Source organism: Salmo trutta, unplaced genomic scaffold, assembly GCF_901001165.1.
Source record: "Salmo trutta unplaced genomic scaffold, fSalTru1.1, whole genome shotgun sequence".
Taxonomy (NCBI): Eukaryota; Metazoa; Chordata; class Actinopteri; order Salmoniformes; family Salmonidae; genus Salmo; species Salmo trutta.
In genome coordinates, this window is record NW_021822911.1 from 12874834 (window position 1) to 12891906 (window position 17073).

General features: G+C 38.8%; 4 non-coding genes across 4 annotated transcripts; all 4 read right to left on the reverse strand.

The window, feature by feature from the left end:
* Positions 1-7148: 7148 nt before the first annotated feature.
* On the reverse strand, positions 7149-7221 carry trnav-uac (transfer RNA valine (anticodon UAC)). Its single transcript has one exon. It is a non-coding gene; the product is annotated as a tRNA-Val (tRNA).
* A 1191-nt stretch (positions 7222-8412) lies between these two features.
* On the reverse strand, positions 8413-8485 carry trnav-uac (transfer RNA valine (anticodon UAC)). The gene has a single exon. It is a non-coding gene; the product is annotated as a tRNA-Val (tRNA).
* A 329-nt stretch (positions 8486-8814) lies between these two features.
* On the reverse strand, positions 8815-8887 carry trnav-cac (transfer RNA valine (anticodon CAC)). The gene has a single exon. It is a non-coding gene; the product is annotated as a tRNA-Val (tRNA).
* A 134-nt stretch (positions 8888-9021) lies between these two features.
* On the reverse strand, positions 9022-9094 carry trnav-cac (transfer RNA valine (anticodon CAC)). The gene has a single exon. It is a non-coding gene; the product is annotated as a tRNA-Val (tRNA).
* Positions 9095-17073: the final 7979 nt, after the last annotated feature.

Below are 17073 nucleotides of genomic sequence, written 5' to 3' on the forward strand. Positions count from 1 at the left end.
TTATTATAGATGACGTCCCACACCGTAGCAGCATAGCCTTTATGTCATTATTATAGATGACATCCCACACCGTAGCAGCATAGCCTTTATGTCATTATTATAGATGACGTCCCACACCGTAGCAGCATAGCCTTTATGTCATTATTATAGATGACATCCCACACCGTAGCAGCATAGCCTTTATGTCATTATTATAGATGACGTCCCACACCGTAGCAGCATAGCCTTTATGTCATTATTATAGATGACGTCCCACACCGTAGCAGCATAGCCTTTATGTCATTTTTATAGATGACATCCCACACCGTAGCAGCATAGCCTTTATGTCATTATTATAGATGACGTCCCACACCGTAGCAGCATAGCCTTTATGTCATTATTATAGATGACGTCCCACACCGTAGCAGCATAGCCTTTATGTCATTATTATAGATGACATCCCACACCGTAGCAGCATAGCCTTTATGTCATTATTATAGATGACGTCCCACACCGTAGCAGCATAGCCTTTATGTCATTATTATAGATGACGTCCCACACCGTAGCAGCATAGCCTTTATGTCATTATTATAGATGACGTCCCACACCGTAGCAGCATAGCCTTTATGTCATTATTATAGATGGCGTCCCACACCGTAGCAGCATAGCCTTTATGTCATTATTATAGATGACGTCCCACACCGTAGCAGCATAGCCTTTATGTCATTATTATAGATGACATCCCACACCGTAGCAGCATAGCCTTTATGTCATTATTATAGATGACGTCCCACACCGTAGCAGCATAGCCTTTATGTCATTATTATAGATGACGTCCCACACCGTAGCAGCATAGCCTTTATGTCATTATTATAGATGACGTCCCACACCGTAGCAGCATAGCCTTTATGTCATTATTATAGATGGCGTCCCACACCGTAGCAGCATAGCCTTTATGTCATTATTATAGATGACGTCCCACACCGTAGCAGCATAGCCTTTATGTCATTATTATAGATGACGTCCCACACCGTAGCAGCATAGCCTTTATGTCATTATTATAGATGACGTCCCACACCGTAGCAGCATAGCCTTTATGTCATTATTATAGATGACATCCCACACCGTAGCAGCATAACCTTTATGTCATTATTATAGATGACGTCCCACACCGTAGCAGCATAGCCTTTATGTCATTATTATAGATGACATCCCACACCGTAGCAGCATAGCCTTTATGTCATTATTATAGATGACATCCCACACCGTAGCAGCATAGCCTTTATGTCATTATTATAGATGACGTCCCACACCGTAGCAGCATAGCCTTTATGTCATTATTATAGATGACGTCCCACACCGTAGCAGCATAGCCTTTATGTCATTATTATAGATGACATCCCACACCGTAGCAGCATAGCCTTTATGTCATTATTATAGATGACATCCCACACCGTAGCAGCATAGCCTTTATGTCATTATTATAGATGACATCCCACACCGTAGCAGCATAGCCTTTATGTCATTATTATAGATGACATCCCACACCGTAGCAGCATAGCCTTTATGTCATTATTATAGATGACATCCCACACCATGTAGCAGCAGTATAGACCTAGTCTGTTCATTATATACATCTACATGATGTATTGTTACACCATGTAGGAGCAGTATAGACCTAGTCTGTTCATTATATACATCTACATGATGTATTGTTACACCATGTAGGAGCAGTATAGACCTAGTCTGTTCATTATATACATCTACATGATGTATTGTTACACCATGTAGGAGCAGTATAGACCTAGTCTGTTCATTATATACATCTACATGATGTATTGTTACACCATGTAGGAGCAGTATAGACCTAGTCTGTTCATTATACACATCTACATGATGTATTGTTACACCATGTAGGAGCAGTATAGACCTAGTCTGTTCATTATATACATCTACATGATGTATTGTTACACCATGTAGGAGCAGTATAGACCTAGTCTGTTCATTATATACATCTACATGATGTATTGTTACACCATGTAGGAGCAGTATAGACCTAGTCTGTTCATTATATACATCTACATGATGTATTGTTACACCATGTAGGAGCAGTATAGACCTAGTCTGTTCATTATATAAATCTACAGGATGTATTGTTACACCATGTAGGAGCAGTATAGACCTAGTCTGTTCATTATATACATCTACATGATGTATTGTTACACCATGTAGGAGCAGTATAGACCTAGTCTGTTCATTATATACATCTACATGATGTATTGTTACACCATGTAGGAGCAGTATAGACCTAGTCTGTTCATTATATACATCTACATGATGTATTGTTACACCATGTAGGAGCAGTATAGACCTAGTCTGTTCATTATATACATCTACATGATGTATTGTTACACCATGTAGGAGCAGTATAGACCTAGTCTGTTCATTATATACATCTACATGATGTATTGTTACACCATGTAGGAGCAGTATAGACCTAGTCTGTTCATTATATACATCTACATGATGTATTGTTACACCATGTAGGAGCAGTATAGACCTAGTCTGTTCATTATATACATCTACATGATGTATTGTTACACCATGTAGGAGCAGTATAGACCTAGTCTGTTCATTATATACATCTACATGATGTATTGTTACACCATGTAGGAGCAGTATAGACATAGTCTGTTCATTATATACATCTACATGATGTATTGTTACACCATGTAGGAGCAGTATAGACCTAGTCTGTTCATTATATACATCTACATGATGTATTGTTACACCATGTAGGAGCGGTATAGACCTAGTCTGTTCATTATATACATCTACATGATGTATTGTTACACCATGTAGGAGCAGTATAGACCTAGTCTGTTCATTATATACATCTACATGATGTATTGTTACACCATGTAGCAGCAGTATAGAGCTACAGTAGCTGGCTACTTATTTATATGTTGTTTGACTGAATGAAAATGCCTTAAATGTGCTGTAGTAAACATGTTTTATTCTCACTAATCAATCACCACATTCCTGTCTTTGTATGTCTCAATAGTATTATTTAATTAAGTCCATGTAAAATAATCTTTGTCTGAAAAATAAAATGTGATCCTCAACTGCGTTTCCCTCCAGTCAGCAGACGGCGATGTGCGTCTTTCAGGCGATGCTGCAGCGTGACGTATAATCTAGTGGACGGTTCTTCATAAACAGCTCGTCAACCACCTCGGTAGCTTGCTAGCCAACATAGCCGAAAGATTCAAGATATTTATACGCTTTCGGTCTATATTAGCTACTGTGTTTTTGACACACTTCTGTCGTATCTACTGGCATGACCTAGCTACTGGCATGACCTAGAGAGTTACAACCTACTGTAGCCTACTGGCATGACCTAGAGAGATACAACCTACTGTAACCTACTGGCATGACCTAGAGAGATACAACCTGCTGTAGCCTACTGGCATGACCTAGAGAGATACAACCTACTGTAACCTACTGGCATGACCTAGAGAGATACAACCTACTGTAACCTACTGGCATGACCTAGAGAGATACAACCTACTGTAACCTACTGGCATGACCTAGAGAGATACAACCTACTGTAGCCTACTGGCATGACCTAGAGAGATACAACCTACTGTAGCCTACTGGCATGACCTAGAGAGATGAGAGTTACACCTGCCCCAAAGAGAAAGTAAAATAGAAAGAAGAATAAAAAACCTTCACATGTTTTATGACAAAAATACCAGATTTCTACCCTGTCTTTCAGTACAACATAACATATACATACTGGTTACATCTAATGACACAACTCTCTCTGCACTGACTCCACTGTTCCACATGACATCTACCTACATGAACTATTTAGTCTCCATATTGTTAAACCATGAGATCTCTCTGGAAGCTGATGATATGCTGCTATAGTAGAGACGTTTCTGTCATTGAGGGAAAAAAGGCTTGCTAGTCGTGGGTATGGGATAGTCCTAGAGTCATAGACAGACTATATGTCTATACGGACAGTACAGGAAACGCACCATCAAGGACAGAGAGTTGACCTGCGCTATAGAGACGTCTCTCCTGCTGATTATTAAAGTAAATTAAGGTTGTATTTAGTGGAAGAGATTTAACACAACAAGACTGTGGAATTAATATAATAGTATTATTATATTTTGTTGTTAATTAAGGTTAATAATGGTAGACTTAAGTCAACAGGACAGGAATATATGACATCAGTAGGTAATCCAGGATCATTGAGGGTATCGAGATAAATTTAAGTAGCTATGGAATAAGACAATGAGACCTCTAGTACTCCCCTGCACTGCTGAGACCTTGATGGGTTGGAAGTAGCAGGAGGAGAGCAGAAGCAAGGAAGAGAAGATAAAAGGGACACAGAAGAATTAGATAACGGTTAGTGAGTGGAGACCAGCATAGTTAAATTATAAACAGGTGAGGACAGAAATAACACTGGGAGAGACAGAAAAGACATAAGAATAGAAGATAGAAGGATAATTTTTTGTAGAATATCCATTCCAACATTTGGAAATGGACTTAGTGAACTATTCCGATTTACATTTACATTTTAGTCATTTAGCAGACGCTCTTATCCAGAGCGACTTACAGTAGTGAATGCATACATTTCATTTCAGATTTGAGGGGAAGAAGGGGTGTTTAACAATAATATATAAGTATAGCAAATGGGTAGAAGCGTTCCCAACTTACTTGGTGGACATGATTATGGTAGCTAAAATATTAAGTCAAGATATTATCCCTAGAGTTGGTTTACTAAGAGCCATCTCTTTAAATGATGGATGACAGTTTAGCTAATCAGGTAGAGCCTATAGAATGCCAGAGTTAGGGAGAATAGAAATACCAGAACAGGTAGACATATAAGTTAAAGATATACTAGCAGAGCACATGAGAAGACTGTTAACCAAACCCGTATGTCCAAGATTTTGTGTCCGACAGGTGAATTGCAGGAGAAGGTGATTCACTCAATCCAACTAGGAGACTGGGTGTGGATCCAGTCCCTGAGGAGAAAAAACTGGAAGCAGTCCCGTTGGGAAGGCCCATACCAGGTGCTATTAAACCATTGCCTTTGCCAGTAGGAAAGCTGAGAGAGTCACATGGGTCCACGTTACCCACTGCAAGAAGGTATGTACACATATGAGCACTGATGATCACACACAGAGTTAGGAGAAGAACCGAGAACCAATAAGGTCCGGGGGTTACCTCCTTAACGAAGATTTCCTATCCCGACCGTTCATCACTGTGTGTGCTCCTAGAGGTGTGAGTATGGGGTGGTACCTAGCAGAGAGACTAAGGGCAGGAGAGGGTTGACGGTTTTTGGGAAGAGTAGATGCTCTGAGCTGCATCATAATCTAATCTTTCTGATACATTCAGATCCAACACCTTCTGGTACTAATCATACGATACCGTTGTCATTGAGAAGAAGTAGAAGATAAACTATATAATACACTGATGAGTGACGTACAGAATAAGGAATCAAAGAAGATCAAGATGTAGAATTTTAGGTGAGCATTAAACAATTCCTTGGGGAAGCAGACAACTGTACAGGAATTGGGGTTGGCCAGATTGAAGTACTCAGCCAACCCACCTCGGTTCACCTGGATTCCTGATGAGCACCAGTGTTATAGATACAAGAATGGCACCGAGAATTGAGATGATTTTAACGGCTGGAAAGGTAATCGTTAATGTGACTGACAGGTTTGAAAGCACAGGAGAAAATGTGTAACCTCATAGCACCTATGGCTGATGAAGGGTGGGCTAGTACCAGCAAAGGACGCATACGACAAGAATTACCACAAAGGGTGGTTAGGAACTTGCGCCCTGGGGTTATTGGTCCAACCAGTTTGAATTAGTGATAAGAGACCAGTTATAGGAGGCTAAAGTAGGTACAGGAGGAGTTTTGATAAGGATGGGAATGGCTTTGTCTAGATGGATGCTATTGGCATCCTCAAGGAGGTTCCAGATGAATACAAAGTTATGAATCAAATATGTGAAGGCTTTAACACTACATTATGTTGGTAGTTGACAATAAATAATAATGTGGATTGAATTAATGACATCATTTAATCAACAGAGATTCATGAATGAAACAGGGGATGCAGTAAAGAGGTTCTCTGACCAATTATCCGCCACCTCCCTCATGACCTGGTAAAATAGACTGACTCTCGATATGTTACGGGCAAAGAGGATGGTGTAGGTAGAATGATTAGGTTCATTGCTGTACGTACATTTTTGATAACACAGCTCATGTTTGGGAAATGGAAAAGTGTTGCAAGAACTGTATTATGGGCTGCTTTAACCTGTATGAGTGTGTTTGGGTTGTGTGGTTGTTGTTTGGTCCCGTGTGCAAGAGGTTTAATAACCAGAACTTTAGAGAGATGATAACGGAGCAGATGGTGAGCTACGGACCGAGTGAAAGTTCAGATCAATGAGACGACAAGTACCTATCGCCGAGCAAGCCTGTTCCCCTTTTTCTTTGTCACGTCTTGCAGACGTGAAGAGGGGGATTTGTAATAAAGATAATCTAACGTTTTACCTAATGATCTATAAGGAGGGCATTTGCACAACATGCTTCACAACAGCACACAACAAAATTCCAGAGACATATTGAGCAACCAACTGATACCAATCATGACCACACCCAGAGACAGATGGCTGACTTAAGCACTCACACAAAAATGTCAAGACATGAAAGCGCCCTAGCCACACGAACTGACCACTGGTGTAAAAAACAACATTCCATGAATATCGTAACCAACCAGACACGAATTAGCAGAAAAACACACTTAGGGGTGTTGGACTCCGAGGACAAAGGACACTGCCCAGGGCCAATGGGAAGTCGACACCACCTGGAGAATGGACCGTCCCTCCACTCATCGACCAGTCAGGAGAGCGGACCTACTAGACTCAACCTACGTCAACACACTGTTATTTCATTGTATAAATTGGATGCACACCATGTTTCGGCGCTCTCTTCCGCTAGTTCCCTATGAGCTAAACGAAGGAGTTCGTGCACGCTTTGCCAAATATCTTTGTCTCATAATAAAATGCCTTACTATAATTGAATCCACCCTGTCCAGCGTCCTGACTTGGTCTCCTTCTCAAGTAACTGATCATCAACACGTGTCAAAGAGCACTGTTTCCACCCGGTTTCGAACCGAGGACCTTTCGCGTGTAAAGCGAACGTGATAACCACTACACTACAGAAACTGCTGCTCGATCTTTCTGCAAGTGGTAAACCGAATTTTACCGATATTCATGGCACGTATTCGAATTTCCAAAATAAGGAATTAATGAATTTCTCTGTTACCACTATGATACTTCTTGAATGTGTAAATGAGCGTTGTCCCCGCCCGGCTTCGAACCGTGGACTTTTCGCGTGTGAAGCAAACGTGATAACCACTACACTACAGAAACTGCTGCTACATTTAGCTACAAGGAGTAAACCGAATTTTACAGATATTCATGGCACGTATTCGAATTTCCAAAATACAGAATTTATGAAAATAACTTTTCTCTGTTAAAAGTACAGTACCTACTGCACTTGTCAAAGAGCACTGTTTCTGCCCGGTTTCAAACCGAGGACTTTTCGCGTGTAAAGCAAACGTGATAACCACTACACTACAGAAACTGCTATTTAATTTTTCTGCAAGGAGTAAACCGAATTTTAAAGATATTCATGGCACGTATTCGAATTTCCAAAATAAAGAATTATTGAAATTCTCTGTTACCACTATGGTACTTCTTGAATGTGTCAATGAGCGTTGTTCCCGCCCGGTTTCGAACCAGGGACTTTTCGCGTGTGAAGCAAACATGATAACCACTACACTACAGAAACTGCTGCTACATTTAGCTACAAGGAGTAAACCGAATTTTACAGATATTCATGGCACGTATTCGAATTTCCAAAATACAGAATTTATGAAAATAACTTTTCTCTGTTAAAAGTACAGTACCTACTGCACTTGTCAAAGAGCACTGTTTCTGCCCGGTTTCAAACCGAGGACTTTTCGCGTGTAAAGCAAACGTGATAACCACTACACTACAGAAACTGCTATTTAATTTTTCTGCAAGGAGTAAACCGAATTTTACAGATATTCATGGCACGTATTCGAATTTCCAAAAATAAAGAATTATTGAAATTCTCTGTTACCACTATGGTACTTCTTGAATGTGTCAATGAGCGTTGTTCCCGCCCGGTTTCGAACCAGGGACTTCTCGCGTGTGAAGCAAACATGATAACCACTACACTACAGAAACTGCTGCTACATTTAGCTACAAGGAGTAAACCGAATTTTACAGATATTCATGGCACGTATTCGAATTTCCAAAATTAGGGATTTATGAAAATAATTATTCTCTGTTAAAAGTACAGTACCTACTGCACATGTCAAAGAGCACTGTTTCCGCCCGGTTTTGAAACGAAGACCTTTCGCGTGTAAAGCGAACGTGATAACCACTACACTACAGAAACCGCTGCTCGATCGTTTTGCAAGGAGTAAACCGAATTTTCCCGATATTCATGGCACGTATTCGAATTTCCAAAATAAGTCATTAATGCATTTCTCTGTTATCACTATGATACTTCTTGAACGTGTCAATGAGCGTTGTTTCCACTGGTTTCGAACCAGGGACCTTTCGTGTGTGAAGCGAACGTGATAAATACTACACCACAAACTACTGCTACAATTAGCTGCAAGGAGTAAACCAAATTTTAAAGATTTTCATGGAACGTATTCGAATTTCCAAAATAAGGGATTAATGAAATTCTCTGTGGTACTAATTGAATGTGTTAATGAGCGTTGTTTCCGCCTGGTTTCAAACCAGGGACCTTTCGCGTGTGAAGCGAACGTGATAACCACTACACTACAGAAACTGCTGCTTGATTTTTCTGCAAGGAGTAAACCGAATTTTACAGATATTCATGGCACGTATTCAAATTTCCAAAATAAGGCATTAATGAAATTATCTGTTAACGCTACAGTACTTCTTGAATGTGTCAATGAGCATTGTTTTCGCCCGGTTTCGAACCAGGGACCTTTCGCGTGTGAAGCGAACGTGATAACCACTACACCACAGAAACTGCTGCTACATTTAGCTACAAGGAGTAAACCGAATTTTCAAGATATTCATGGCACGTATTCGAATTTCCAAAATAAGGGATTAATGAAATTCTCTGTTACCACTATGGTACTTCTTCAATGTGTCAATGAGCGTTGTTTCCACCTGGTTTCGAACCAGGGACCTTTCGCGTGTGAAGCAAACATGATAACCACTACAATACAGAAACTGCTGCTACATTTATCTACAAGGAGTAAACCGAATTTTATAGATATTCATGGCACGTATTCGAATTTCCAAAATACAGAATTTATGAAAATAACTTTTCTCTGTTAAAAGTACAGTACCTTACTGGACGTGTCAAAGATCACTGTTTCCACCCGGTTTCGAACCAAGGTCCTTTCGCGTGTTAAGCGAACGTGATAACCACTAGACTACAGAAACTGCTGCTACAATTAGCTGCAAGGAGTAAACCGAATTTTACCGATATTCATGGCACGTATTCGAATTTCCAAAATAAGTCATTAATGAATTTCTCTGTTATCACTATGATACTTCTTGAATGTGTCAATTAGCGTTGTTTCCGCTGGGTTTCGAACCAGGGACTTTTCACGTGTGAAGCAAACTTGATAACCACTACACTACAGAAACTGCTGCTACAATTATCTGCAAGGAGTAAACCAAATTGTACAGATATTCATGGCACGCGTTCAAATTTCCAAAATTAGGCATTTATGAAAATAACTATTCTCTGTTAAAAGTACAGTACCTACTGCACGTGTCAAATAGCACTGTTTCCAGCCGGTTTCGAACCGAGGACCTTTCGCGTGTAAAGCGAACGTGATTTTTTTTTTTATTATTTTTTTTTTATTATCAAAAATGTTTGTTTACAATATTTACAGTACAATCTACTGTTTACAGTACAATCCACAGAGAACAATACAGAAGACACTAGACTAACAGAAGCTGGTGAACAATTCACCCCCTATCAAATTCAAGGGACCCAATGAAAAACAAAGTAAATATCAAAACAGTGCTTTCAAAAATTGTAAGTGATACCTCCACTCTCCTCTCGTGAAATTAACCCACTCCCTTCAACAAAAGATTCATCAAAATGTTCCATCCCATAATTAAACAACATATCTATGTGTTTACTGAACAGTGCTATAAAGATACTCCACACCTGAACCCTCTTTCTGTCAAAAGAAACATAATTCCTCCTACAAAAAATAGCATACCTCACAAAACTCAAAACCATATTCAACAAACACACATTAACACCCTCACATTTACCAGACACTCCAAATAACAAAAGTTCCTCCCACGCATACTTTTTCACGAAATCTCCCCCCCAGTTTCTACATAACATTTCCTTAACTTTACAAAAAAAATATTTTAAATCCTCACATTCTATAAACAAATGCATTAGAGTTTCCGGGAAACGTCCACATACATCGCATTCCCTTTCTATCTCACCATTAATTTGCTTTAACACCACCTTTGTAAATATTCTATTATGTCTTAATTTGAAATCATTATTTTCACACTCCTTACTATTATATTTTACATTTAAATTTTCCCATATCTTTTTTTCATCTAATTCCGGAAAAACTACTTTCCAAAATTTCTCAGCAGCCGGCCTTCTACACACTTTTCCTACCATTATTCTATACAATCTTTTCACTGGTATACTAGATAAATGTACTTTCTTCTTACTGCTACCAATGAACAAATTAGGAAATACAAATAAATCTTCTCTTTAAACTTCACTATTTATTAAATCAAACCATTCTCTTGGTATACTATTCTTTATCTTGTTATACATATTATTCACTGTTCCCCTTCCCACCTCTTCATCCCATTCATTGATTATGTCAAAAATAGCTTCCCCAGGTAAAAACCCTGGAATTACCTCATATGTATAATCTTTTATTTGCCGTAGACCTGCACTCATAAATACTTTATTAAACAAAACTTTTTCTTTGTTCTTGATTTTCTCATTCAGAAATATAGGTTGATTCATAATCAGGTCAATATGTCCACATTCATAATATACATTAGGCAACAACTCTGCCCATGCATTTAGCACCTCTTTATAAAAATCTGGTACCTTTTCAAACATTGCCCTTTTAAGCCCCATCAATAAACCATTATCCTCACAACCACCACTCTCCTCTAAGTAGACTTTAAAGAAGTGTTTCCAGCCATAATCTTCACTGTCATACAAATATTTCTTTACTGTTTTTATCCTAATAGCTTTTCTTTTGACATCTAAATCTACAAGTTTTAAACCTCCATCCACATAGTCAGCAATCAATGTTTTCTGAGCTATTCTCACTCCTTTACCATCCCATATAAAATTTGACACCACATTATTCAATTCATTTAGGACCCACTCCGGCATGTCCAGGACTCCCAAAACATACACAAATTTGGATAATACCAAAGCATTTGCAACAATTACTTTCCCTTGTAACTTAAGTTTTCTATTTTTCCAGAAATTCAACGTTAGCTTGACTTTATTAAGGATCCCAGTCCAAGTTATATCTTTTGCCTCTTTCTCCTTTACACCAATGTTTACTCCCAGCACTTTAATAAAATCCTTTGCGCTCTTGAATGGAATCTCACACCCTTTTACATTGATATCCCCAACAAACATTATTTCAGTCTTCTCTATATTAACTTTAGCACCCGATGCCTTGCCATATATATCTATGATTTCCATAATGCTTCCAATACTTTCTATATCCTTCACAGTACAAGTAGTGTCATCAGCATACTGATGTACAACACTGACACCACCACCTGGGATTCCAACACCCCTTACTTCTTTATTGCTCCACTCTATCAAAAGCTTTGTTAAAATCCAAACTTAAAACTATACCACCTTCATTTTTCATTTGATTAACAACATCCCTAATTGTACAAATTACATCTGCAATATCTCTTCCAGGTATGCCGTAGGCTTGTGTTGATTCAATAATACTCCCAATCACCTTTTTCATCCTATTCGCTAACACTTTAGTCAGTATCTTATAGTCCGAATTTAGAAGGCTAATAGGCCTATAATTTTCTAACTTTAATCTACTGCCCCTATTTTTGAATAAGATCGTTAGCATTCCAGTTGACATAGACTAGGGATTTCCTTATTCTCTTCCATATAATGAAACACCCTCACTAAAATGGGTGCCAAAATATCTACAAAGACTTTCAAGAACTCATTTGTTAAACCGTCCAAACCCGGACTTTTATTACCTTGCGTGCTAACAATTGCTTCCTTGATTTCCATAATCGAAATCTCTTCATCACACATCATTCTCTCTGCCTGCGATACTTTGGCACTAATTGTATCCAACACTTTTACAACACACACTTTATCTACATCATTCTTTTTGTAAAGATTTCTGTAAAAGTTTTCAACTGTCTCTAAGATCCCAACAAAATCGTTTACCTTTACACCTCTTTCATCTTCCAACTCTACAATGTAACTCTTAGTTTGTTTTCTTTTTTCCAGACCCAAAAAAAAGGATGTACATTTCTCTCCCTCCAAAGCGTACTGTGCCCTGCTCCTAACAATAGCACCCAAACATTTCTTTTTTTCATAACTACCCAGCTCTGCATGGATTTTCAAATAATTCACAACATCATAGTCTGGATCCGTATCAGCCTTTTCAAGTTCATGCAACATCCTATTCCTAAGCATTATTTCTTTCTGCTTATCTAACCGGTTATGATTTTTTGCGTACCTAATACTCCTATTTTTTACTTTTACTTTCACTTCCTCCCACCATAAACACACATTCTCTTTTAACAGTACATTAGACATTTCATCATTAATACATTCAACAATATCATTTCTATATCCTTCCTCCTTTAACAGACTGGCATTTAAACACCATACACCTCCCCCTCTCCTCTCCACACCAAAACCCATTTCAAATGACATTACTGCATGATCACTATATGCTGTAAAGGTATATGACACCTTCTTAACATTCTGCACCAATTCTTGTTTTGCTAGACATAAATCAATTCTGCTTTGTTTTAATTCCTTTAGAACCACCTGCCTTCTAGAGAATACTCTTCTGTTTGGATTTTCAGCCCTCCATATATCTACTAGATTCTCCTCATTCATAAGTTTCCATAATGCATTTCTAGAAGAGTCATATCTGAATTTAGCACAACTAGAGGCATCCATTCTACTACACCTCACATTAAAATCTCCTATCAGTATACAGTTTTCTGAGCACAGTGTTTTTAATTTGTGAAACATTTCTCTCCTTTCAGATTCAATATTTGAAGCATAAACATTAATTAAACGAAAAACTACATTTTGAACTTCAAATTCAATTACAATAAGTCTACCATCATTGCCAGCATATATTTGTTTTACATTCTGCACCACATCATTTTTTTTTATCAAAATAGCCACACCACATGTTTTATCTCCTCCATGACTACAAAAAATTAAACCAGACCATTTACTCTTAATCTCCTGCATTTTGGATTCTGTCCAATTGGTCTCTTGAAAACACAACATGTCTGCCTTAACAGACACTAATACCTGCTCAAATTTTCTCATGTTTCTCAAACTGTTACCGTTTAGGGATGCGACTGTAATCATTATTAATGTTTGCAGAAGTATAATCAGAGTCAAACAAGTCCTTTCAAATCCTACTTTTTCTTTTTTCCAAATCCCATCATCTCCCTGGTTTTCGACAATGACCTCTTATTTTTTACAAACAACTGAAGATCTTCACCATCTATTTCATCATCCGTCTCTTTATTTGGATTTTTGGGGGGAGCGGCTGTGAAGCCTTTTGAAAAGTGCGCTTTAACAGTGCCCGTGACTTCAGTGGACCCAACCCACTCTTTGGTGTAATTCTCACACAGGCTTAAAGCTGGCTCAGGCACCTGAGAAGCACCTTGCACCATCTCCACCTGTGTATGTATTTCACCCATCATGTGCTGCTGTTCCACCTTGTCAGCAGCAGAGACTAAAACCCCGTCTCGTGCTTTGCCATAAGACATTACAGGCTCTTCAAGCTTATCTGCCATTGTCTCTGGAGTCACACTCTCCATGTCACTCTCATCCTCTCTCTCCATCGGCACACTCCCCTCCCCTTCCTCAGACGTGAGGTCCATTGTTTGCAAAAGTAAGTGATCTTCTCCCTTGTTACAGCTACATCTAACTTTGGGTCTGTCACACATTTTGCACACATTTCCTATGTTCTGACATTCTCTGGCATAATGCCCTTGTTCACTACATTTGTGGCATGTGAATTCCGGACATTCCTTTAGTATGTGCCCCGGCTGAATACATAATCTACATACCTTCACTTGATTGTCGTGGATTACACGAAAATATTCAAATCCCTCGACAGTGTTAAATTTAGTAGAATATGGCAAGGATTGCACATTGTCTGTAAACTTTACCTTGCAAAATCTCGTCCCATCTACAATGTCCGTTCCTGGCCACATCCTCCTCTTGATTGGCGTGGTCGCCTTCACATTCCAGCCTTTTAGTTTCTCTTCTATCTCCTCATCCGTAATGTATGCGGGCAAGTTCAAAAAGGACACCACCAGCTCATCGTTCCCTAATTCTTTAGCCATGATTTGACAGTTCTTTATCTTTAGCCCGTCTATTAGTCTTTCTTTTCCATTTACATGAGACATTGTTATTTCATACTTATTTCCGTCTTTCATTCGACATCCCAGTATTGCTCCGCAAACTTCCTTTATTCCTCTCAGCAATTCCATCGTTGTTATTTTCCCTTTTCCACTTATTTCCACGTTCACCGTCAGTTCCTTCTCATATGTTCTTTTTTTCAGTTCTTCGTTTAACATTCTGATTTCACTGTTGTCCTTTCTCGTCGTCGTTTGTATTCTTGATGTCGAAGCCATGTTGTCTGTCCGGTTATTTTAAGCAATATCCCCCAAACAGCTCACGCTGATGGGGGACAATAGCAAAAAAGTTTCACAGAAACTTCACTACAGTCACTCACAAACTTTCAAACTTATAAAGCAAATAGACCTCCAAAAACAACGATATTCTCTCTCAAGCACTCAGACACCTGCTTCTCTTCCACTTCTGAAACTCCAAAAAGGGGCGTGTGAAGCGAACGTGATAACCACTACACTACAGAAACTGCTGCTACAATTATCTGCAAGGAGTAAACCGAATTTTACAGATATTCATGGCACGTATTCGAATTTCCAAAATAAGGCATCAATGAAATTCTCTGTTACCGCTATAGTACTTCTTGAATGTGTCGATGAGCGTTGTTTCCGACCGGTTTTGAACCAAAGACTTTTCGCATGTGAAGCAAACGTGATAACCACTACACTACAGAAACTGCTGCTACATTTAGCTACAAGGAGTAAACCGAATTTTACAGATATTCATGGCACGTATTCAAATGTCCAAAATACAGAATTTATGAAAATAACTTTTCTCTTTTAAAAGTACAGTACCTTACAGGACGTGTCAAAGAGCACTGTTTCCACCCGGTTTCGAACCGAGGACCTTTCGCGTGTTAAGCAAACATGCTAACCACTACACTACAGAAACTGCTGCTACAGTTTGCTCCAAAGAGTAAACCGAATTTTACAGATATTCATGGCACGTATTCGAATTTCCAAAATAAGGCATCAATGAAATTATCTGTTACCGCTATAGTACTTCTTGAATTTGTCAATGAGCGTTGTTTCCTCCAGGTTTCGAACCAGGGACCTTTCGCATGTGAAGCAAACGTGATAACCACTACACTACAGAAACTGCTGCTACAATTAGCTGCAAGGAGTAAACCGAATTTTACCGATATTCATGGCACGTATTCAAATTTCCAAAATAAGTCATTAATGAAATTATCTGTTACCGCTATAGTACTTCTTGAATTTGTCAATGAGCGCTGTTTCCGCCAGGTTTCGAACCAGGGACCTTTCGCGTGTGAAGCAAACATGATAACCACTACACTAAAGACACTGCTGCTACAATTATCTGCAATGAGTAAAGCGAATTTTACAGATATTCATGGCACGTATTCGAATTTCCAAAATACAGAATTTATGAAAATAACTTTTCTCTGTTAAAAGTACAGTACCTACTGCACGTGTTCAAATTTCCAAAATTAGGTATTTATGAAAATAACTATTCTCTGTTAAAAGTAACATACCTACTGCACGTGTTAAAGAGCACTGTTTCCGCCCGGTTTCGATCCGAGGACCTTTTGCGTGTTAAGCAAACGTGATAACCACTACACTACAGAATCTGCTGCTATAGTTTGCTACAAGGAGTAAACCGAATTTTACAGATATTCATGGCACGTATTCGAATTTCCGAATTAAGGGATTAATGAAATTCTCTGTTATCACTATGGTTCTTCTTCATTGTGTCAATGAGCGTTGTTTCCGCCTGGTTTCGAACAAGGGACCTTTCGCGTGTGAAGCAAACGTGATAACCACTACACTACAGTAACTGCTGCTACAATTTTTGCAAGGAGTAAACCGAATTTTACTGATATTCATGACACGTATTGGAATTTCCAAAATACACAATTTATGAAAATAACTATTCTCTGTTAAAAGTACAGTGCCTACTGCACGTGACAAAGAGCACTGTTTCCACCCGGTTTCGAACCGAGGACCTTTCGCGTGTTAAGCAAACGTGATTACCACTACACTACAGAAACTTTTTCTACAAGGAGTAAACCGAATTTTACAGATATTCATGGCACGTATTCGAATTTCCAAAATAAAGCATTTATGAAAATAACTATTCTCTGTTTAAAGTACAGTACCTACTGCATGTGTCAAAGAGCACTGTTTCTGCCCGGTTTCAAACCAAGGACCTTTCGCGTGTAAAGCGAATGTGATAGCCACTACAGTACAGAAACTGCGGGTACAATTAGCTGCAAGGAGTAAACTGAATTTTACCGATATTCATGGCACGTATTCTAATTTCCAAAATAAGGTATAAACGAATTTCTCTGTTATCACTAT